This window comes from Chenopodium quinoa, unplaced genomic scaffold (assembly GCF_001683475.1).
Source record: "Chenopodium quinoa cultivar QQ74 unplaced genomic scaffold, ASM168347v1, whole genome shotgun sequence".
Classification (NCBI taxonomy): domain Eukaryota; kingdom Viridiplantae; phylum Streptophyta; class Magnoliopsida; order Caryophyllales; family Amaranthaceae; genus Chenopodium; species Chenopodium quinoa.
Window position 1 is genome coordinate 547,639 of NW_018745082.1, and position 21,582 is coordinate 569,220.

A 21,582-nucleotide genomic window follows, 5' to 3' on the forward strand; every position below is an offset into this window, starting at 1 on the left:
AAATTTAAATGCAAACATTGATACAAATAAAATAACAGATTCATCAAGTCGACTCAATGTATAAATATCATTTCAAAACCGGTTAGAACCGGATATACATCCAAGAGAAAAGAAAGTAAAATTGTTACCCGACTCCTTAGTTGGTAAGAACACATAAATACTCGGCACGCGGGCCGGAAAAAGCTTAAAATTGGCATACTACCGCTGCAAGTCAAGGCTGAGGCTGGGCCGCCTTGTCCTCTTTATTATGTTAGGCCGCCTGGTCCTCATTCTTAGGATTCTCCCCATCAGATTGGATATCAATTGCTTCTCCTTCTCGGGGGAGCTCCTTGGCAGGCTCCTCTAGCTCAGTATGTGCCCAAGCTTCAAAGGACTCGGGCTCTCGCTCTTCTTTTTCTCTCCTATATACAACGTCTTCAGCGTATTGGAAAGCCAGAGTCCACGTGCCATACTCCTTGTTTGGGTAGAGAGCTTTTTAGGGGATTTTCATCCGGGTGCCGGAGTCCTCTTCATTTTCAGCAATCAAGCGGTCTTGCTCTGCCTCAATTGTTGCTTTAATGTTTATTTGGACTTGTCCTGCATCCTTCTTCAGTTGCTCAACCTCCGCCTTGAGATCTGCATTCTTCGGGGAGGCACCCTGCAAGGCCTTGAGGTCATCCTGCGCCTTCTTAAGGTTGGTCTCAGCCGTATTGGCCTTCTCCTGGGCCTCATTCAGAGCTTTTTGAAGACCCCTGATCTGATACGCCTGTAGCATCAGGTCGGCTTTAGTTTCAAGTTCATTAATTGTACATTGATATTCAGCTACATCTTGAGAATCCCTAGCTGATCTAGTGGCTCTCTTTACCTCATCTCTCTTCCGGGCGTAAGGCCGTGACGAGGGGAAAACTAGGTCGTTATCTAATCTTTCCTCGGTCAAACTAAATTTATAAACACTTAACAAACCCTAATACGAGTATAGAGGCAAGTCAAGGGTTGAACCCAAAGGAACGGTAATGTTCAACCACTTTCAATTATGCGCCTAAGCTAGGTCGAAATCAAAGGTAAAGGGAGAATACTAACAACTAACAAAACAAGTAACCAAAGAAATAAAACACTAGGAGCGGGGATCAACAAGTAATCATGTCAATTGCAACAACTTGGGAAGAGCATGCCAATAAAAGGTTGTGAAGACTAATGATAAGAGCAATCAATTGGAATCAAATTAAAGAGCTATCTCCTAATTGTTAAGCTAGGGTTCACTATGAATAACAAACTAAGAGGATCACAATCAAAACCAATCGATAATTGCAATTCCTAAATCAATTGTTCGTGTCATTAGCAATTACAATGCAATCTATCATAATTCTCAAGGCGTAATTGAATACACACATGAAAACCTTCACTAATCACTTTAATCTCAACAATCAATCAACACAATTCCCAAATTAATCATAATTAATCAATCATACAAGTTTCACCCAATTCCTAGCCAAACAACTATTCAAGAATCATCATCTATCAACTAATAACTATGGAAATCAAGAATCAACAAAATATCAAGAACAATTACACTAATCAAGCATCAAACATCAAAATTAAACCAAACAAACATGAAATTAAACAAAGTAATAAGGTGAGATAGAGTTAAGAATGCTCATTGATAATAGAGAAGATCTTGAACATAATTGTCACACTTGTATCTTCAATCTCTCAATCACCATTGAAATCCTTCACTTTCTCTCTCTAAAAATACTCCTAATCTAGAGAGACGAACTCCTAATCTAAGCTAATACTTCTTAGAGGAGAGAGAAACTATCCTAAACTAAAGTATTTCATGTATGAAGAATAAAGAAGGTCGTACACTATATATAGAAAAGGAGGAAATAAATGAAATCGCAAGTAAAACCCAGAAAGCCGCGCCCGTGGGGCTAGTCCCGCACCCGCAGGTTGCCCGCGGCCTATCCCTCTCTAAGTTCTTGGTCGAAAATGGGCAAAAATAGGTTGCGACAGCCCCGCGCCCGCGGATAGCCCGCGGCAGATTTGCAGGGTCAACTTTGGAAGGCTGTAACTCACAATCTAGGAATCTAGGAATTGTATGAAGGCGTGCGACCTATAATTGGAAATATCTTCAAGTCTAGTTTCCAACCCAACTTGAATCACCTCAATACGATCTGTAGAACTAGAGATATGGCTGAAACAATGCACAAAGGTCTTTTTTGATACTTTGCAAGCCTTCATTTTCCTTTGTTTCTTGGATTGGCTTGACTTGCGTGCTTGGCTTCCCTAACTTGGCTTCGTTAAATTCCTTGAATGCACTTGAGCTCCCTCCTTGATTATTAAATCCGCGGGAACTCGAAGTACCTACAAAACAAGACAAAGAAACGGAGAAGCAAGAGAAATAGCCGAGAAATGAATTAAATGATAAGAAAACCATTAAAAGCACGCATTTCTCTAAACTAACACAAAAACACACAAATTGACCATTATTCTCTAAAAATACGACATAAATGACTAAAAACGAGCATAGAAATATAAAGAAAACATAGCCTAAAGGTGCCATAAATGGCACAGATCAAATTCCCCCAAGCTAAACTTTTGCACGTCCTCGAGCAAAACAAAATCCAACCCAAGGGAAAGATGAAGACATTATTTAAGCAATGAAAGAATCAAGAAAACTAGAGAAGATGGGAATATACACTAACTCACTTTCGTAGGAATCACGGTCAATTTTAGCAACTAAAGACAAGTCATTTAAACCCCTAGATCGCCCTAGAGGACGAGTGATGCTCTAGTAAGGGTTTCCTAAGAGATTAACCCACAACTCTCATAATAATACAAACAAGGCAAAGCATAAAGAAGGAAATCAAAAGAAAAGAAGAGCAAACACATGTTCATGAAAGGACTTTTTAAAATGTACAAGCACAAATGAATGCAAATCTTTCTAAATAAGTAAGGGAGTGCACGCTCCAAGATACCTAAGGTTGATTGAAACATAAATATTCTTAGCATAGGAACTAGTTATCACACTCCACTTTCATCCCAAACGGTCTTATCGCGTTCCCCCTACTAATCTCATATCTCCCCTTAGTGAGCATCTCATAAGTTCCACGAAGGAACCGGAAAAAGATCAAATTTATGGCTACTCGACGTCTTGACTACGCATCCCCTTTCCTTAGGCTATAACCCATGATTCTCTCCACCGATGAATGAATCAACCCCTAGGTCAAAAGGTCTTCCAAGGTTGTAACGTAAGGCAAAAAGGGTTAAGGTAGGCTAAAATTTAAAATTTGGTGGTTTCCTAATTAGGGAAGCAAAGGGTGATCAAACCTCAACACCATAATCAAGTGAGCACCAAACAAAAGCACCCTAATTAGGGAAGCAAAGGGTGATCAAACCTCAACACCATAATCAAGTAAGCACCAAACAAAAGCACCAACACCCCCAAGCTTATTCAAAGCTAAGATCACAAACATATACACAAAAGGCGTGAGAACACTTCCCCCAAGCTTAAATGGAGCATTGTCCTCAATGCTCAAAAAGGAAGAATACTCACATAAAAATATTTTTGCATTTTTTCATTTTTCACTTTTTTTTTTTGTTTTATCTTTTGTTTTCTTTCTTAGTAGTGCTTGTCCTCGCCTCTTTTAACTTTGGACGGCCTTTATTTTTAAACTTGCATTTATTTTGTCCTTGCCTTTTTGAATTGGGACGGCTTTTTACTAGACATATGCCATTATTCACAATGTATATACAACACAAACTTGCTCATTTACTTGAACCAAGTTCCAAACTTATAGACCACAATATTCAACAACAATGACCATTGCTTCACAAAAAATGAAAATGAAAATGAAACAAAAGGCTCAAGAACTAAAGATGTGGCTTGAAAAGAAGGGAAAAAGGCTCAAAGGGCTACCAAGTAGGCAAATGTATCCCAAAAACCAAAAGTAAAAAGAAGGAAACTATCCTATAAAAAGGAAAAATACCTCCCCGAAAAGATGTCTTTGTCCTCCCTAGGTGGTTCGGTCTCGGTCTTAGGAATCATACGTTAAGATTCTAGATTAGGTTTGCGAAAGTCTAGGATCCATGCCGCTCGTGCAAGAATATGTTGAAATCTAGAAAAAGTATGAATCTCACATGGTTGTAGCAAAAACTCACTAAGCATGTCAAATCGAAGATAGGGAGCAACTACCAAACATGCCACAAACAAGTAGAATCCGGTTTCATGATCCTCCTAGTTCTAGACAACTACCTTAACATGCTTTATCCTAGAATCAACCAAACGTATTCTCAAACCGCCCACACCACTAACATTTAGGAATAAAAGCATTCAAGTATACAAGTCCAAAGGTTATTATGTCCAAAGCAAGAACAAAACAAAATGCATTGAAAATTTGCCTTGATAGAAACAAAAATCTTTTTGGAGTTTTTCAAAATATGAGAACATGGAAAAGCATATACAAAGGTGAATGACATATATGAATCAACATCCCACCAAATATGATAGAATACCCCCCCCCCCAAGCTTGAATGAGACAACATTCTCAATCATAAGGCATAGAAACCATGGGAGGGGGAAACAAGGAGATCAATCCAACAAACCAACATATGTCCAACAAGTCATCATCACCTAGAGAAAAAGCAAGGAAGGATATTACCGGATATTAGGTGGGTGTAACTACCCGCAAATGACCTAATTTTAACCTTTCAAAACTAATTTCCCCAAGAATTGAACCTTGCCTTCTATATGCTAGCAAACATAGGAGTCAATCTTCCTTGATTCTTTATTCAAACCAATGCACCAAAGTATATCATAAAGTCATGTACCTAGCAAAAGGCACACAAACATTTCCATGAGAGAAAATCTATTCCAAAAAGAAAAGAAAATGAAAGCAATAAAACACGAGTTACTTCCCGAGAAAGGCTTGCTTAAGGTCCAAGCTTGACCGCTCTAGAAAATAATAATTCAACGCACGCAAGAGCTTATCAAATGCACTACTACACATTTTATATGACAAACGGTAGGCAAATGACGGGATAAGAATGTGCAACAAGATTATTGCACGTAAGTGAGAAGGGAGATGCCAAAAGAAACAAGAAAGGGGATCAAAAGGAAAAGGAAGAAAATAAGAAGAAGAAAAAGAAGGGGGACAAAAGAATGGAAAGAAAAAAAAAAAAGGCAAATCCTCCTCACTAAAATATTTTTGGGTGGCAACATCACCCTTTTCCTCAATAGAAGACAAATGAAGGACATTAAGATCATCATAGATAAGGGGGTCCCCAATGGGCTCATCAACAAAGGAAGGGAGGGATATAGGAGCATAAGGGATGCGGTTGAAATTGCTTGAAAAAGGGACATGAGAGGAGGGAATAAGGGCTATGGACTCACAAATGAACTCTTTCTCACCACCATGCCTCAAATCACCAATGAGAGAATAAAAATCAATCATAGAATCTTCAAAAGAAGAACACTCATGATCATCATCTCCCTCAAACATCCAACTTCCAAGAGGAACTACATAATCCCCTTCACTACAACCATGAACAACAACTCCCTCAACTTCCTTAAAGCCTAAAGTCTCAAAGCCATGCATGAATGGATGCCAATTCATTTCAAACTCATCTCTCTCCCATGAATCATTCTTAATGAACTCACTCAAAAGGCTATGGGTTTTCATTTGACACTCAAAGAACACATTGGTCATAACCTCAATCGAGTCCAAATACTCATGGATAGAAGAATCACAATCATGCACTTGAGGCTCATCAAGATGAGAAGAAGGGTTAGGAGTTTCAAAATCAACAATCTCTTAATTCTCAACTCCTTCACCATCATTCAAATGCTCACCAATGGGATCCTCACACTCTTTTGGTTGCTCAAAATCATCATCATCATCCTCAACACACTCATTAAATTGGGATTTTTCACAAACAAGCATCAAGGATGACAATTGGCTTTCTAACTCTTCTCCTCTTCTCTTTTCCTCCTTAATACGCTCCTCATTCTTTTTCATTATCTCTAATTGACCTCTAATAGAATTAAGAATCATCTCCTTACTAGGCCCAAGCTCATTATCAAGCTCAATGCACCTAATTTGAGATTCAAAAGTAGCAATAAGAGATTCAAAAGGTGTAGAAGGTTGAGGCTCAACAAGAGAAGAAGAAGTACAACCAAGATTAGAAGAATCAACATTAAGGTCATGAGCATATAAATCACATTGGGGAGTGGGGGCACAATCAAACACATGAGATTCATCATCAAGGGAATGAAGCACATCACAAGAAGGCATGGTAAATAATGAAGAATATTGAAACACACTATTAGCATCAAATTGAGCATGCACTTCATCATCATGAACAAAAAGAGAAATAAAGTTGAAATCATGTGTTCTAGGTTCACTTTAGGGATCATGTGACAAATCATGGGAATTCATGCTAATATTAGAAGAATCAACACATTGCATATCAATATTAGAATCATGATTACCCCTATCATAAACATCCCTAGCAAACCAAACATAAAAATCCCAAGCATCACCAATTGACAATGCTCTAAATTCACCATTATGCATGCATTCAACTTTATCTCTAGTTTTCTCATTCAAACCAAAATAACATATCTCACAAGCCTCCAAAAAACTACAACAATTATAGTCTAAAAATCCCTCTAGCCTATTGAAATATTCACAAAAAGGCTTATTTTCAAATTGAGGAAATGATAGACATGCCATTTTTTTTTTCACTAAACAAACAAAAATTAAATAACAGAAAAGTATACACAAAGACCTAGACTCAAGCAATCAAAAACACTCAAACATAGACACCGTTCCCCGGCAATGGAGCCATTTTGACGAGGTGAAAACTAGGTCATTATCTAATCTTCCCTCGGTCAAACTAAATTTATAAACACTTAACAAACCCTAATACGAGTATAAAGGCAAGTCAAGGGTCGAACCCAAAGGAACGGTAATGTTCAAGCACTTTCAATTATGCACCTAAGCTAGGTCAAAATCAAAGGTAAAGGGAGAATACTAACAACTAACAAAACAAGTAACCACAGAAATAAAACACTAGGAACGGGGATCAACAAGTAATCATGTCAATTGCAACAACTTGGGAAGAGCATGCCAATCAAAGGTTGTGAAGACTAATGATATAACCAATCAATTGGAATCAAATTAAAGAGCTATCTCCTAATTGTTAAGCAAGGGTTCACTATGAATAACAAACTAAGAGAATCACAATCAAAACCAATCGATAATTGCAATTCCTAAATCAATTGTTCGTGTCATTAGCAATTACAATGCAATCTAGCATAATTCCCAAGGCATAATTGAATTACACACATGCAAACCTTCACTAAACACTTTAATCTCAACAATCAATCAACAAAATTCCCAAATTAATCACAATTAATCAATCATACAAGTTTCACCCAATTCCTAGCCAAACAACTATTCAAGAATCATCATCTATTAACTAACAACTATGGAAACCAAGAATCAACAAAATATTAAGAACAATTACACTAATCAAGCAACAAACATCAAAATTAAACCAAACAAACATGAAATTAAAAAAAGCAATAAGGTGAGATAGAGTTAAGAATGCTCATTGATAATAGAGAAGATCTTGAACACAATTGTCACACTTGTATCTTTAATCTCTCAATCTCCTAATCTAGAGAGAGGAACTCCTAATCTAAGCCAATCCTTCTTAGAGGAGAGAGAAACTATCCTAAACTAAAGTATTTCATGTATGAAGAATAAAGAAGGTCGTACACTATATATACAAAAGGAGGAAATAAATAAAATCGCAAGTAAAACCCAGAAAACCGTGCCAGTGGAGAAATCGGTCGCGCCCGCGGGGTGCCTGTGGCTATCCCTCTCCAAGTTCCTGGTCGAAAATGGGCAAAAATAGGTTGCGGCAACCCCGCGCCCGTGAGTATTGTAGCCCGCGCCCGCAGGTACTGTAGCCCGCGCCGACGGGTATTGTAGCCCGCGCCCGCGGACAGCCCGCGGCAGATTTGCAAGGCCAACTTTGGAAGGATGTAACTCACAATCTAGGAATTATATGAAGGCGTTCAACCTATCATTAGAAATCTCTTCAAGTCTAGTTTCCAACCCAACTTGAATCACCTCAATCTGATTTGTAGAACTCGAGATATGGCTGAAACAATGCACAAAGGTCCTTTTTGATACTTCGCAAGCCTTCAATTTCCTTTGTTTCTTGGATTGTCTTGACTTGCATGCTTGTGTAGACACCCATTTGTGTCTCCCCAAAACCAAACCCGGTGATGAGTACCTTTCACGTCGAACCGTAATCGAATGAAGTGAAAATGTGGAAAGTCTAGTGTTGCGGATAGTTTTAATTTCTTTTCTCTTTTCTCTATTTTTGAAAACCTATTTAAAGAAAACAACCAATCTAGTTTGGTTGGTACATGATATGGGTTTAATAGTAGTGTAGTTGGATAAGTCTTGAAAAGAGCTTTCCAACGATATATTGTAAGCCCAATTCCGATGAATATTGAGGAAGTTATGGCCAAATTACTAAACTGAGCCCGGTTTGAGCCTTATATGCGGCCCAATGATCTAGAGGAGGGCCTAATATGGATTTATCATTCCTTATGGAATTAGGAATGGTTTTAGTCTTCTAGATTCTTCTAGAAGGTTCTTTTCATTCCTAATTTAATTAGCATTGATAAATTGACTTTTGTTGACTTTTTAGAGTTTTAATTAGAATAAAAGAATGTTTTTGAGGAAAATACGATTTTATCCTCCTAAAACTTGTTGGCAACTCTTTTTCTCTATCTTCCTTCCCTTTGGACGCCACCATGCTTTAGTGTATGATCACAGTGGGGTTCAAGCTAGGGGGTAATGCTTGAAATATTCCCTACAGTTTTTGGCGACTCCACTGGGGAGGATTTCTATTTTAATTCCTGAATTTATTTCGGCAATGATTTAGAATGAGTGGATAAGACTTAAAAAGTTCTAAGTATTTCATGTGTGTAATTTTGATTAACATTATTGTCATATGCATAAAAAAGATCTCATTGGAAAGACCATCCGTAATGAGTTAAAACATAGGATTTTTACACATAGGAAATTTGAGGAATATCTTTCACAACTAGGATCGAAATAACACTGCGCGAAACTGGAAAATTTTATCGAGCACAGAAAGCTGCTGAGGCATGTAGGATCTAGCGTCAGCGAACAAAGATTAGCGCTAGTATTTTGACTTTAGCGCTAGAAGACAGCCTCTGTCGCTAGGCGCTAAAGCCAAAAAGTGGCACTAGCCTCTGTTTGCTGGCGCCAAGTTCTTCCAATATTGAGCCAGAAATATGCGTTCTAATTTCGACCAGTTTTTAGCATTGTTTGCTCGATCCTACTTTCTAATTGAGTTTTTCTCACTTTTCTAAAACCCATATGTGCTCTACATATGGACATAACCCTCTGGGAATTCATGCTCCATCTACCCGATTGAACGCTCCGTGCAACAAAGGGTACATCCGAGATGTTGAATTCACCAAACCATGGAAGCGAGTTTTTTCTAAAGTTCGCGGTGTCCCATCCACTCGCGCCAACCCTTCACGGTTAGGCTTCCGCGCGGTGCATCCGGACAATTAACCATGGACCCTCTATTGACTAACCCATATCCCGAACTTTAGAGAACTAGAGCCTTGTTTAGGTTGAAAACTCATTGCATCACGTTGTGCCTACTTGACTAATTGTGCATTTTTGGTTGTGCATTCTCTATGTGTTTTTTCCTAACCGCTTGTTTGACTTGTGTTAAGACAAAATAAACTTCTTAATGGCTAAGAAGACTTTGCTTAATTAATTAATTAATTATTTAATTTTGGTAATTAGAGTCTAATAATCTAATCAGAGTTGACTTAGTACGACTTTAGGCATACCCTGTAGAGTAATAATGCCGAAAGCAGTTTCATATCAACGTTCCAGCACTGGCGCCGAGATTTGGACTGTAGTGCCACTCTGTGGAGTGTAGCGCCTGTTGACAGCTCTGTCGTTTGGCGCTACACTATACAGTGCGGCGCCAGTCCTGTAGTTTTGGCAACAGTTCGGTATGTTGCTCGAGTCATCCCTTTGTGTCTACTTGAACAGTTTGCTATTTAATTCGATTATTTTTATTAATAATAATGCCTCGTTAGGTCTTTGCTTGAGTCTAGTCATATAGTCTAGCCACATGGTCATGACAAGAGTCTTAACATGTCACCTACACTCACTAGTCTTAGCACACACTTTGTACAATACTTTTTTCACACCATGACCATGTCTTAGGTTCATGCATGAGTCGGTTTTTTTTTCCGTCATTTGAGTTGGGGGTACATTCTATTCCTAATTTCTTCATATCTCTCCATCTACATCATTTTTCTTCACATCACTATCATCTTTCTTCACTTCCTCCATCCATTGCATGTTGAATAGAGTTTGAGTCAAATAATTAACAATGAATATCCCCAAATTTCTTTTCCACAGTACTTGGTCGAGGAGAGAAGGGCGATTAATCAAGGACAACCTCTTTATTCAAGTCTTACTTTTTGATAAACCGATTTGTCAAAAGAGGAAAGATAAAAAGATAATGGCAACTCAAGAAGAAGTCAACGAACTTAAGAATCAATTGACTACCGTAACTGAGACATTGAAGGTTTTAACCCTCAAAATCAATGACCCTATGAAGCAACAATAGATGGACCTCATGCAAGAAATCTTGAGCAAGCTATCTAGTGATTACAAGTTTCAAGGCATTAGTTCACAAGGGGTCTTGGTGGACAAAGAACTTCTTCCGTATAAGTTCAATGCCAACGACATCCCAAAATTTAAGGCAACAGATAATCCTTACCTTCACTTAAGAGCCTTTGAAACTATGATGAACATTAAGGGGATTGATAAGAAAGTCTTTCATTCCTTGTTTACCTTATCTCTTGAAACCGTTTGTCAGCAATGGTTCTTCTCCCTGGACAAAGAGAAAACCTCTACTTGGGAATCGATGGTAAACGCTTTCATTGATAGGTATAAATGCAATATCCAAGTCGAAACTGATTATAGACAACTTGAAATGCTAAGACAAAAAGAGAATGAACGCTTTACTTCTTTCTTCAATAAGTGGAGGAAAACTTCCGCTAAGATGATTGAGGTCCCCACCAAAAAAGAGTCTGTGAGGAGGTTTATCAAGAATCTCCAAGAAAAGTATTCAAATCACTTAAAATATCAACACAACTTGAATACTTTCAGAGCCGTCTATGTCATAGGTATCGAGATCGAAGACGACCTCGCAAAGCAAAAAGCTAGTAACAATAGTAACCACGGTGGCTGGAAAGGAAAGAAGAACGACAATCTTTCTTCTTTCGAAAACACCCACTCTAGTAACAATGTTAGTACCTTTGATCTCAGTGAAGTTTTAGCCATGGATAACCAAGGATCTAAAAAGCAACTAAGGAAAGACTTTACCCCCATTGGGATGAGCTACGATACTGCCTTCGATCGACTCCATGCCAAAGGACTCATTACTCCCGTTGGACCTATTCAAGATCCCGCACCTGAAAAGAGATTGCCTACTTGGAATCCTAATGAACACTGCAAGTACCATCAAGGTAGGGGTCATGCTACTGAGAGATGTTAGAAGCTAAAGGAGGCTATCCAACATTTGATTGATAATAACAAGCTTCCCATGCCTCCAGCTAACGAGAAGAGCGAGTGATGATGAAGTAAACGACACAAGACAAGAGGCGAGCTTCAACGACAAGATTTCGTGACCTCCTTTTCTATTTCTTTTTTATTTACCCTTTTTCCAATAAGTCTAGCATAGACACCTTTTTATTCTCCTTAGATTAATTTTGTAGATTCTTTCTTTTTTCCTTTTAATAAAATGAGCATTTATTTTCTTGCATATGATCATTTCATTACGTTGCATTAAAAAAAAAATCCATGTCAAACTAAGCACAAGGTATACCAATGATTTGAGCCACATCATATCACCTTTCACCCTTCAAATATGCAATCCTTTTTTGATAAACCACTTTGAGCCTCGTCTAACGATAGACCTTTCATTTTTCAACCCATATCTACCTAACCTTGGGATGGGATGGTGTGAAACTTATGCAATTTTCAAAAAAATCTTGAGTGACTTCAAAAGATTAAAATAGCAAAAAAAAAAATAAAATAAAAGTGTACAAAAGGGCAAGTGTTCCAATGTCTTTGATATGAAAATGTCTTTGATAAGAACATATCTCAGATTGCCTCTCTTATCGAGTGCTCGGTACCGTGCCTGAGAAACATGAATGCCAAGTGAGTGATAGACCGCATGATCGGGATTGCCCACACTTGTAAAAAAAGGTTCAAAATAAAAAAATGCAAAAACAAAAAAAGAGAGCAAAAAAATAAAGAGCTAAAAAAGAGTAGAAACTCAAGCATAAAAAATACGAAGATTCAAAAGCAAGATTGCACACCTTGGGGGCTTATCTAGGGTCTTGAGCCTTTATCCCTTTCTTCTATAACCTTTAGCCTAACCACATTACAACCCTTCCAAAAACCTTTTTGAGGTATACACACAATTGTGCGAGGTTCGTCTAGAGCTACATTCGTCCTGATTCTTAACGGATACGTAGGAAACCTCACATCGAGGTGCGACCGTCGTAATAAAAATGCATTCACATTCACATTCACACATCATGATCATATCAAGGGATCCCCTGTGCTCATCCATATTCATTTAGAGTTAGACTTGGGGGCTTGATCCCTACATCATTAGCTTACCTAGCCTAAGAGTCACCACCATTTGACTCTTTTAAAAAATAATATTTTCCCACACACTTAGCCCTTGCGGCCTAACTTTAGTGTCACTTTCACACACTGCACAAATACATGACCAAATATACTTCCCGTAGGAACCCTTTGTCATGAAATCTTAATACAACGCTGAAGCATGCCTTGTCATATCAACATCAATCATCATTGCATCACAAAGTATGAAGTGCTTAGCCTCCGTGCCTAAGTTACCCAAATACTTTCATCATTGAGTCAATTGAGATAGCTTATGATGGGTTAATCCTTGCACCTTGAGAGATAGTATCAAACAACATTTGACTAAGCTCATTCAACATGTCCCTTCAAACACTTCGATCCTTTTTCGCGTCTTTCTTTTTTCGGGAGAAAGTCGGTACCTTCCACAAAAATGACGGAAATTTTTTGCTTTTTTTGCATTTTCGAGTCGCACGGTCACAATACAATGCACACGAGTCATGTACACGTTGAGTCATGTCATGATATCACCTTGATTTGAGTCTAACACATGTGTCAAACACTTTGAGTCGAGTCAACCTCGAGTCAGTCAATCACAGTGAGTAAAGTTCATACTTTGAGTCACGACAAGTCAATTATTCAAGCAACACTAAGTCTTAGGTCAACCCTAAAGAAAGATAAGCAAAGTCCTATAGTCAAAGATATAAATGCAGGTGCATCCTAGCAAGCGAGGAAATTCCCAGATTTTTTTCGAAAAAACCGTGAATATGACACAGGAGATTCCTCCAAGATAAGAGGAATTACATTGATCGGTAAATTATGGATGAAGAGATTTAATTTACAAAAGACTTGAGCGGATTTGGTTGAAAGGAAACGACCAAGCTCAAAGTTCGGAGCGAAACCGAGCAACAGCAGCAGAAAAAGCAGAATAGAGAAGACTCGACTCCAGCACCAGACAATGACATCCAGCGTCTGGCAATAGATTTCAGCGCCTGGCGTTAGATCCCAACGTCTGGCGACAGAGCAAAATTACGGCGCCAAAGATATTTCAGCAACGACAGGGCTCGAAGCCTCTTAGAACAGCAATTTCGGGTTCTTTGGTACGCCAGTTAGCCTCTATAAGCAATTTGACATGATTGAGTAGTCGATTTGATTACAACCGCAAATAAGTGATCGACCTGACGAAAGATCGTCTCACTTAGCTTAAAGCGCCTGAACATTGGCTCATCGCAAAGGCACCAACATAATGGTTCATACAGTTCAAAACACCGACATACTGGTTCAGAAGCACCGACATACAGGTTCACAATCCAAGACACCGACATACTGGTTTACAAGCAGCAGAAGCGCTGACGCACCGGCTAAAGCAAAGTTCAAGCGAGCTTTAAAGATCGACAAGCGTTGGTCTTCGGTGATTTTCTTCGGAATATTATCGCAACAACTGAGAATGACTTCAAGTAAAGTTATTTTCGATAGCGTTCGCTAAGATTGTGGAGGTTGTCACCAAGATTTGAGAAGATAGCACGAGATGGGCGGTCTTCGACGACATTCGCTAAGATTGTGGAGGTTGTCACCAAGATTTGATAAGATGGCACGAGATGGGCGGTCTTCAACGCCATTCGCTAAGATTGTGGAGGTTGTCCAAGATTCTAGAAGATAGCACGAGATGGGCGGTCTTCGACGGCATTTGCTAAGATTGTGGAGGTTGTCATTGAGATTTGAGAAGAGCGGTTCGTGATGAGGCGGTCTTCGACGACTTTTACTATGATTGGAAAAGTTGTCACTATGATTCAAGAAAAGGCTCGATACTTAGCAACATTGATCAACGGTGTTCCCTAGATTGCGGAAGATCGTCAAAACAAGCAGCAAGATGGCGTTTCCTAGATTGTGGAAAGTTGCCACAACAGCAATACAGCAGCAAATCGGTTACTTCAGAGACGTGTGCTCGACGGTGCAAGATACGCGTTTCTTAACTCTTTTATCTGTTTGACTAACGCTAGTTTTCATGTATTGGCGTTACAAGAATAATTTAGGATCGCAGAACGTTCTAAATCATTCTTCGTCCCTATCGCTACTTTGACTTTTGTTTTCGAAACTGGCGTTTCTCCAACCTCAGTCAAAGTGGGGGCTTCTGTAGACACCCATTTGTGTCTCCCCAAAACCAAACCCGGTGATGAGTACCTTTCACGTCGAATCGTAATCGAATGAAGTGAAAGTGTGGAAAGTCTAGTGTTGCGGATAGTTTTAATTTCTTTTCTCTTTTCGCTGTTTTTTAAAACCTATTTTAAGAAAACAAACAATCCAGTTTGGTTGGTCCATGATATGGGTCCAATATTAGTGTAGTTGGATGGGGCTTGAAAAGACCTTTCCAACAATATATTATAAGCCCAATTCTGATCAATAATGAGGAAGTTATGACCAAATTACTAAACTAGGTCCGGTTTGAACGTTATATGCGGCCCAATGATCTAGGGAGGGCCTAATATGGATTTATCATTCCTAATGCAATTAGGAATGGTTTAAGTCTTCTAGATTCTTCTAGAAGGTTCTTTTCATTCCTAATTCAATTAACATTGATAAATTGACTTTTGTTGACTTTTTAGAATTTTAATTAGAATAAAAGAATGTTTTTGAGGAAAATACGATTTTATCCTCCTGTACGGTTAATTTTTATCTGATTTTAAAAAACGCATCAAAAATTTAATTAGAGCCAAACGCCAGCCATTAGCGCCTGGCGCTAATGTCAGCGTCTGGCGCTAACCTCGTTTTTGCGGGTCAGAACTCTGTTTCGATTTTCTATCTTTTTGGCTGATTTTCTCTATAAATAGCCTTCTAAAAACTCCGTTTTCATTCATCTACAATCTACAATCATCAACTTTCTCTAAGCTAAAGCTTCTTTCTCTCTCTTTTCTAAACCTACCTTTTTTACAAAATTCCGCATTCACAAGACCTAGAGACACCTAGCATTATTCGAAGTTGCCTTTGCCCTAGACGTGAAAGGTTTTAATTTTTGAGGGTTTGGTCCCAAATCTCTCTTTCAATTATTTAATTTAATTATTGTTTATTATTTTCCTTGAAGTTACTAACGCGTGTATTTTGTTATTAGAAACAGGTACGAGGCATCCAAGTAAGTGCTTTAGTATATTTCATTGTTATTATGATATAGAAATCATGCTTAGGTTGTTATTATGATTCCTAGTATCATGTTAGGATGCTTGATGTTTTGAATGACAACAATGATTCCTAGTATTATGTCTAGGGTAACTTTAATATCAAGTATGATTAAAAGTGTGATGCCTTTTATGTTCTTCATAATATTTATGATTGTTAGTATCATGTTAGGGTTAAAGCTTTGATTTTTGATGTTTAGTGACATGCTAGGGTTTGTTATTAATCTTGTTAGTATCATGCCTAGGATCTTGCTATTATTATTATGCTCTAACATGATTTTGTTAATTATGATTATAATTGTGATAATTAATGACCATGATTATTTTAATTATTATTATTATGATTATTGTTATGATTATTTATTATGTTTTTTGATATATTATTATTTATTGCTTGATCACGTATTTTATACATGCTTAAAGGGAATTGGTACTTGTAATCACGCTTAATAAGATAATTAATAATCTTATTTAGGGTTAATATGATTATAATTCAAGTGATCGCCAATAATAGTTTTGTTTGTGCATTAATATTCAACCAACATAGATAAACAGGTTTAGGGTAATCCTATTGATTGCATGTTAGTCAGAAAGCGCACATGAATACGATCAAAATAAAGTAGAGGCCTATTATTAGGGCGAGTTCAATCTCTTTTAGGTTGGATTTGTACCTTCATCCCCGAACTACCAGTCATGGTTCCAGACCTATTGGAGTTGACGATCTCTTGGATCGTTAAGGGGTGTAACCTTCACCCTGTGAACGGTTTACAAGTTCCTAAAACTTGTTGGCGACTCTTTTGCTCTAGCTTCCTTCCCTTTGGACGCCACCGTACTTTAGTGTATGATCACAATGGGGTTCAAGCTAGGGGTAACGCTTGAAATATTACCTACAGCTTGGCTTCCCTAACTTGGCTCCGTTAAATTCCTTGAATGCACTTGAGCTCCCTCCTTGATTATTAAATCCGCGGGAGCTCGACGTACCTACAAAACAAGACAAAGAAACGGAGAAGCGAGAGAAATAGCCAAGAAATGAATAAAATGATAATAAAACCATTAAAAGCACGCATTTCTCTAAACTAACACAAAAACACACAAATCGAGCATTATTCTCTAAAAAGACGACATAAACGACTAAAAACGAGCATAGAAATATAAAGAAAACATAGCCTAAAGGTGCCATAACTGGCACGGATCAATTCCCCCAAGCTAAACTTTTACTCGTCCTCGAGCAAAATAAAATCCAACCCAAGGGAAAAATGACGACATTATTGCGTCATAGTCATCCCCTAGGATCCGGGGATAGGCACATTTGCGACCTAGGAGGTCGTGTTTTTATTTTACTAGCGTAACTCCCAGTTCTCTTGATGATTTGGGGAAGACAGAAAATAGAAACGGTTCTTCCAACCGTCATATTTGGACACATTGTCCATTGTAATTTGATATTGGGGAAGGGTGGTCAAGGTTTACGACGCTCTCTCCAACCGCCTGGGCTGCGGCTGAGATAGTGCATGTGTGCAAATGCCTCCCAGCCGGGGTTCAAATTTTACATCTCCCAGGTGGTGACATACCCCAAAATGTTAGCCCATGAGTTTGGGGTGAGATTCCAGACGTCTGGGCCATAACCCCTTAGTATGGCCTTCACAACGTTGTGAAGCGAGAACCAGAGGCCAGTCAGGAATGCCGCCTCATAATATCCAAAAGTAGGCTTTGGCATTCTTCTGGTTATCCTTCCAAGTGATGGTTCTTAGATCATGCGGTTCCTGGATATCCATCTCCTAGTGGTCGCTTCCGTACAAATCTCTCAATCCCCTTTAGCATGATCTACCTATCTTTGGCGGAGATATGGATGTTAAAAGGATCATCCTTGGATTCCCATGTTCTCCTCTCTTCAGCCTCGCTATCCTCAAGCGGGGAAAGAAGGGCATCACTATCATCCTCAGATTTAAACGCTGAGGCAGAGCTCTCCCCGTCTCCCTCTTCCCCGGCTGACCCCGAGCCTGTTGTTAACTCTTCCACGTCTCTATCTTCGGGGACATCCTCACACAGTTCCATCTGGGAGACGGCTTCCTCATCATCTCTACCCTCAATTTCATACAAAATTGTGTCACTTAGAGTCTTGGGAATCCCAGACGGGGAGTATTCCCCTAACTCTTCATTCCTCTCTAACCCCTCAACCGAGGTTATTTCACTAGACGACACTTCCAATGTACCGTCTCTTCGACACCATTTGGTGGCTGTGTGTTTAGTTCTAGCCATCGTGTTTTTCACAGACACATAGATGGTCAGTTGAGGAGTACAAAATTACTCCATCCACCCAGAGCGGCACTCCTAGTCCTAGTTTTAGCCGTAGAAGGAGACTAGCTGACTACTGACCTAAGCCGTGCCGTGTGTGTTGGTGATAAGTCCATTTATTGAATGAAATGAAATGAATGTAAATGCGCTTAAGGGGGTAGAGACGGTGCCTTATTTTTGTCTCTGAAAGGGGGGCAAGCGGTGATGACCGACTGAGATGTTGCTGAAGCTGACCTTGCTTGGGTAGGGCACATGCGGTTGTATTCCGGCTAGGGAAGGCGGAAAAGGAGAAAAGTTTGAGGTTACACATAGACGGAAGTCAAACTCTCTCTCTCAAGAAGATTTTGGAAACGTCTAAATTGAGAAAGGTAAATTAAGTATTTATAGAGGGGTAAAAACGGGGCAATTTTATCACATTCCCCGGAATGTGAAAAGTTAAACTTTCATAGTAAAAACAACAAAAAAGAATAAAAACCTTTTATTTACTATCTTTGGTGGCTGAGTGACATGTGTCACAGATGCCACATGGCACGCCACGTCACATCTGTGAGGGGCAAATGTTTTGGGTAATTTTACCCATGCCACGTGGGCCAATCATGTCGTGACATGTGTCATACTCTGATTGGTCCAAATTTGTCCAATCTCCATTCGACAAGTGTCACTCCTAGAGCTTGGGTGAAAAAGGCGGCCATCAAGGGCCTAAATCCCGAGAAATCTGTAATTCGGCGCAGCCTAGAAGGATTAGGTCAGAATGACCTAATCAAGGGCACATTCCCTGACAACCCTATAATTAGGGAGATTTCCCCACTTTTGGGATACCTACAATTTATGACAAGATACTCTACATTCTCTTACACATCAGAGAAACACCTGATCTCGGAATCCGAGAAGATCTCACCTAAATTTCCGCACCTTTTTCCTACTTTTGTTCAAGTACTAACTTGACTGTCAGAGGCAGAGCTCCAACCACCAGGAGTCTATGTTGTTTTGCAGGTACAGGCCGCGTGCAACCAGTCTTCGAGCAGTAACTCTCTCAAGGGAAAAAAACACCCAAAACAGAAATCACACCATTTTCTTGGGTCATGATTTCTATTCGCCATTTTGGGTAGTTTCTGCCACTTGTCATCAGCTTTGTTCACGCTGAAAATATGAGATCTCAAATGATTAAACGGGGTGTAATGGTCAAACCTTCCCGGTCTACCTCCTCGCTTCTGGTCTGACCTTCTTACCTCGACCGCTCTGTCTACGTACCTACAACCTTGTTCGGCCCGGCTAGGTTGATCTACCTTTGTTGTGTTCTCTAGCCATGCGACTTCGGCTCGCTTTACTGGGTCACTTGGTGCTTTTCGGCTCAGCATTGCCCTATCAGTCTCATCTGCTTTTATGAATTCATGCGCTTTCCCCAGCGCCTCAGGCAGTGTTTTGAGACTCTTCCGCCCCATATATTCTCTGAAGGGTAAGCCCAGCAGCAGTCCGCTTTGCAAAAATTTAGGCAAAAATTTAAATGCAAAAACTGATACAAATAAAATAACAGATTCATCAAGCCAACTCAGTCGGTAAATATCATTTCAAAACCGGTTAGACCCGGATAATACTGTTAACCGGATATACATCTAGGAGAAAACAAAGTAAAATTGTTACCTGGCTCCTTAGTTGGTAAGAACACATAAATACTCGGCACGCGGGCCATAAAAATCTTAAAATTGGCATCATGCCGCTACAAGTCAAAGTTGAGGCTGGCCCGCCTGGTCCTCTTTATTATGTTGGGCCGCCTGGTCCTCATTCTTAGGATTCTCCCCATCAGATTGGATATCAATTGCTTCTCCTTCTCAGGGGACTCCTTAGCAGGCTCCTCTAGCTTAGTATGTGGCCAGGCTTCAAAGGACTCGAGCTCTAGCTCTACTTTTTCTCTGCTATAAACAACGTCTTCAGCGTATTGGAAAGCCAGAGCCCACATTCCATACACCTTGTTTGGGTAGAGAGCATTTTAGGCGATCTTCTTCCGGGTGTCGGAGTCCTCGTCATTTTAAGCAATCAAGCGGTCTTGCTCTGCCTCAAGTCTTGCTTTAATGTTCATTTGGACTTGTCTTGCATCCTTCTTCAGTTGCTCAACCTCCGCCTTGAGATCTGCATTCTCCGGGGAGGCACCCTGCAAGGCCTTGAGGTCATCCTGCGCCTTCTTAAGGTTGGTGTCAGTCGTATTGGCCTTCTCCTTTGCCTCATTAAGAGCTTTTTGAAGACCCCTGATCTGATACGCCTGTAGCATCAATTTGGCTTTAGTTTCAAGTTAATTAATTGTACATTGATATTCAGCTACATCTTGAGAATCCCTAGCTGATCTAGTTGCTCTCTTTACCTGCTCTCTCTTCCGGGCGTATGGCCGCTTGAGTTTATCAACCCTGAGCATAGCATGTAGGCACAAACGGTGTCAATCATGCGGGATATATGATATTTGTTTCTAGAAAATGATATCAGTTATACCTCAGATAGGAGTGTAGTGATGCGATCAACATTGAACGTCTCGATGCCTGGGATTGCATCCTTCTCCTTCGTAGGGACGGCTGCCAGTACGGACCTGGAATGTGCTTGCACATCCGGCCATCAGGGGGTTGATCTGCACCATAAGTAAAAGGGTGTGAGTGAGCTATATAGGCGACACCATCTTGATGCCGGTTGTCGGACGAAGAAGTTTGTTGTGAGTGAGATTTCACTTGCAAAGGCCATCCCAGCTCAGGCGGAGATTTGAAGGGACTATATTCACCTTTAGAGCCTGTAGGGTTTGCACTACCCACAGGCGCAGTGAGGCCGGATGGGACCATGTCAAAGCCCACTCCAAAGCCTCCAAGAGTAACATTCCTCCCCCCTGATGCAGATGCGGATGCGGTTTCTCCCAGAACAGCCTTATAGGCCAATCTTACCTGAAGCTGCCTAAGCAGATTTAACAGGCTTGATTGGGGTGTGGAAGGCGTCATCTTGTCCCCGTTTTAATAGGTTCTTCGTGAAGGACCTAGGAGCCTCTCCACTCTACAATTTAAGATGTGTCAAGTATACGATCGGCAATGCCTGTTTGAAAATAAGATCAAGGGGCTAGACGGTTCTTTACCTCAGCCTTCAACTTGGCGGCTCTAGCCTTCGCCAGGTCCCTCCGGATTTGTGCAGAGGACCGCTTAGGAGTCTTCTCAGCTGCGACCATTTTTAAAGCTTTTTCTGCAAAAAATAATAAACAAACGCTTAGTACAAAATCATAATTGGCTAAGAGCAATAGTACAAGCGGCATTTCACCGGATGTGTATCAAACATACGCTTTGGAAACATCGTCCTTAGCCCACAGGCGGACAAGAATACCTCATCTCTAAACCATGCGCACATGGGAATCCAGTTAT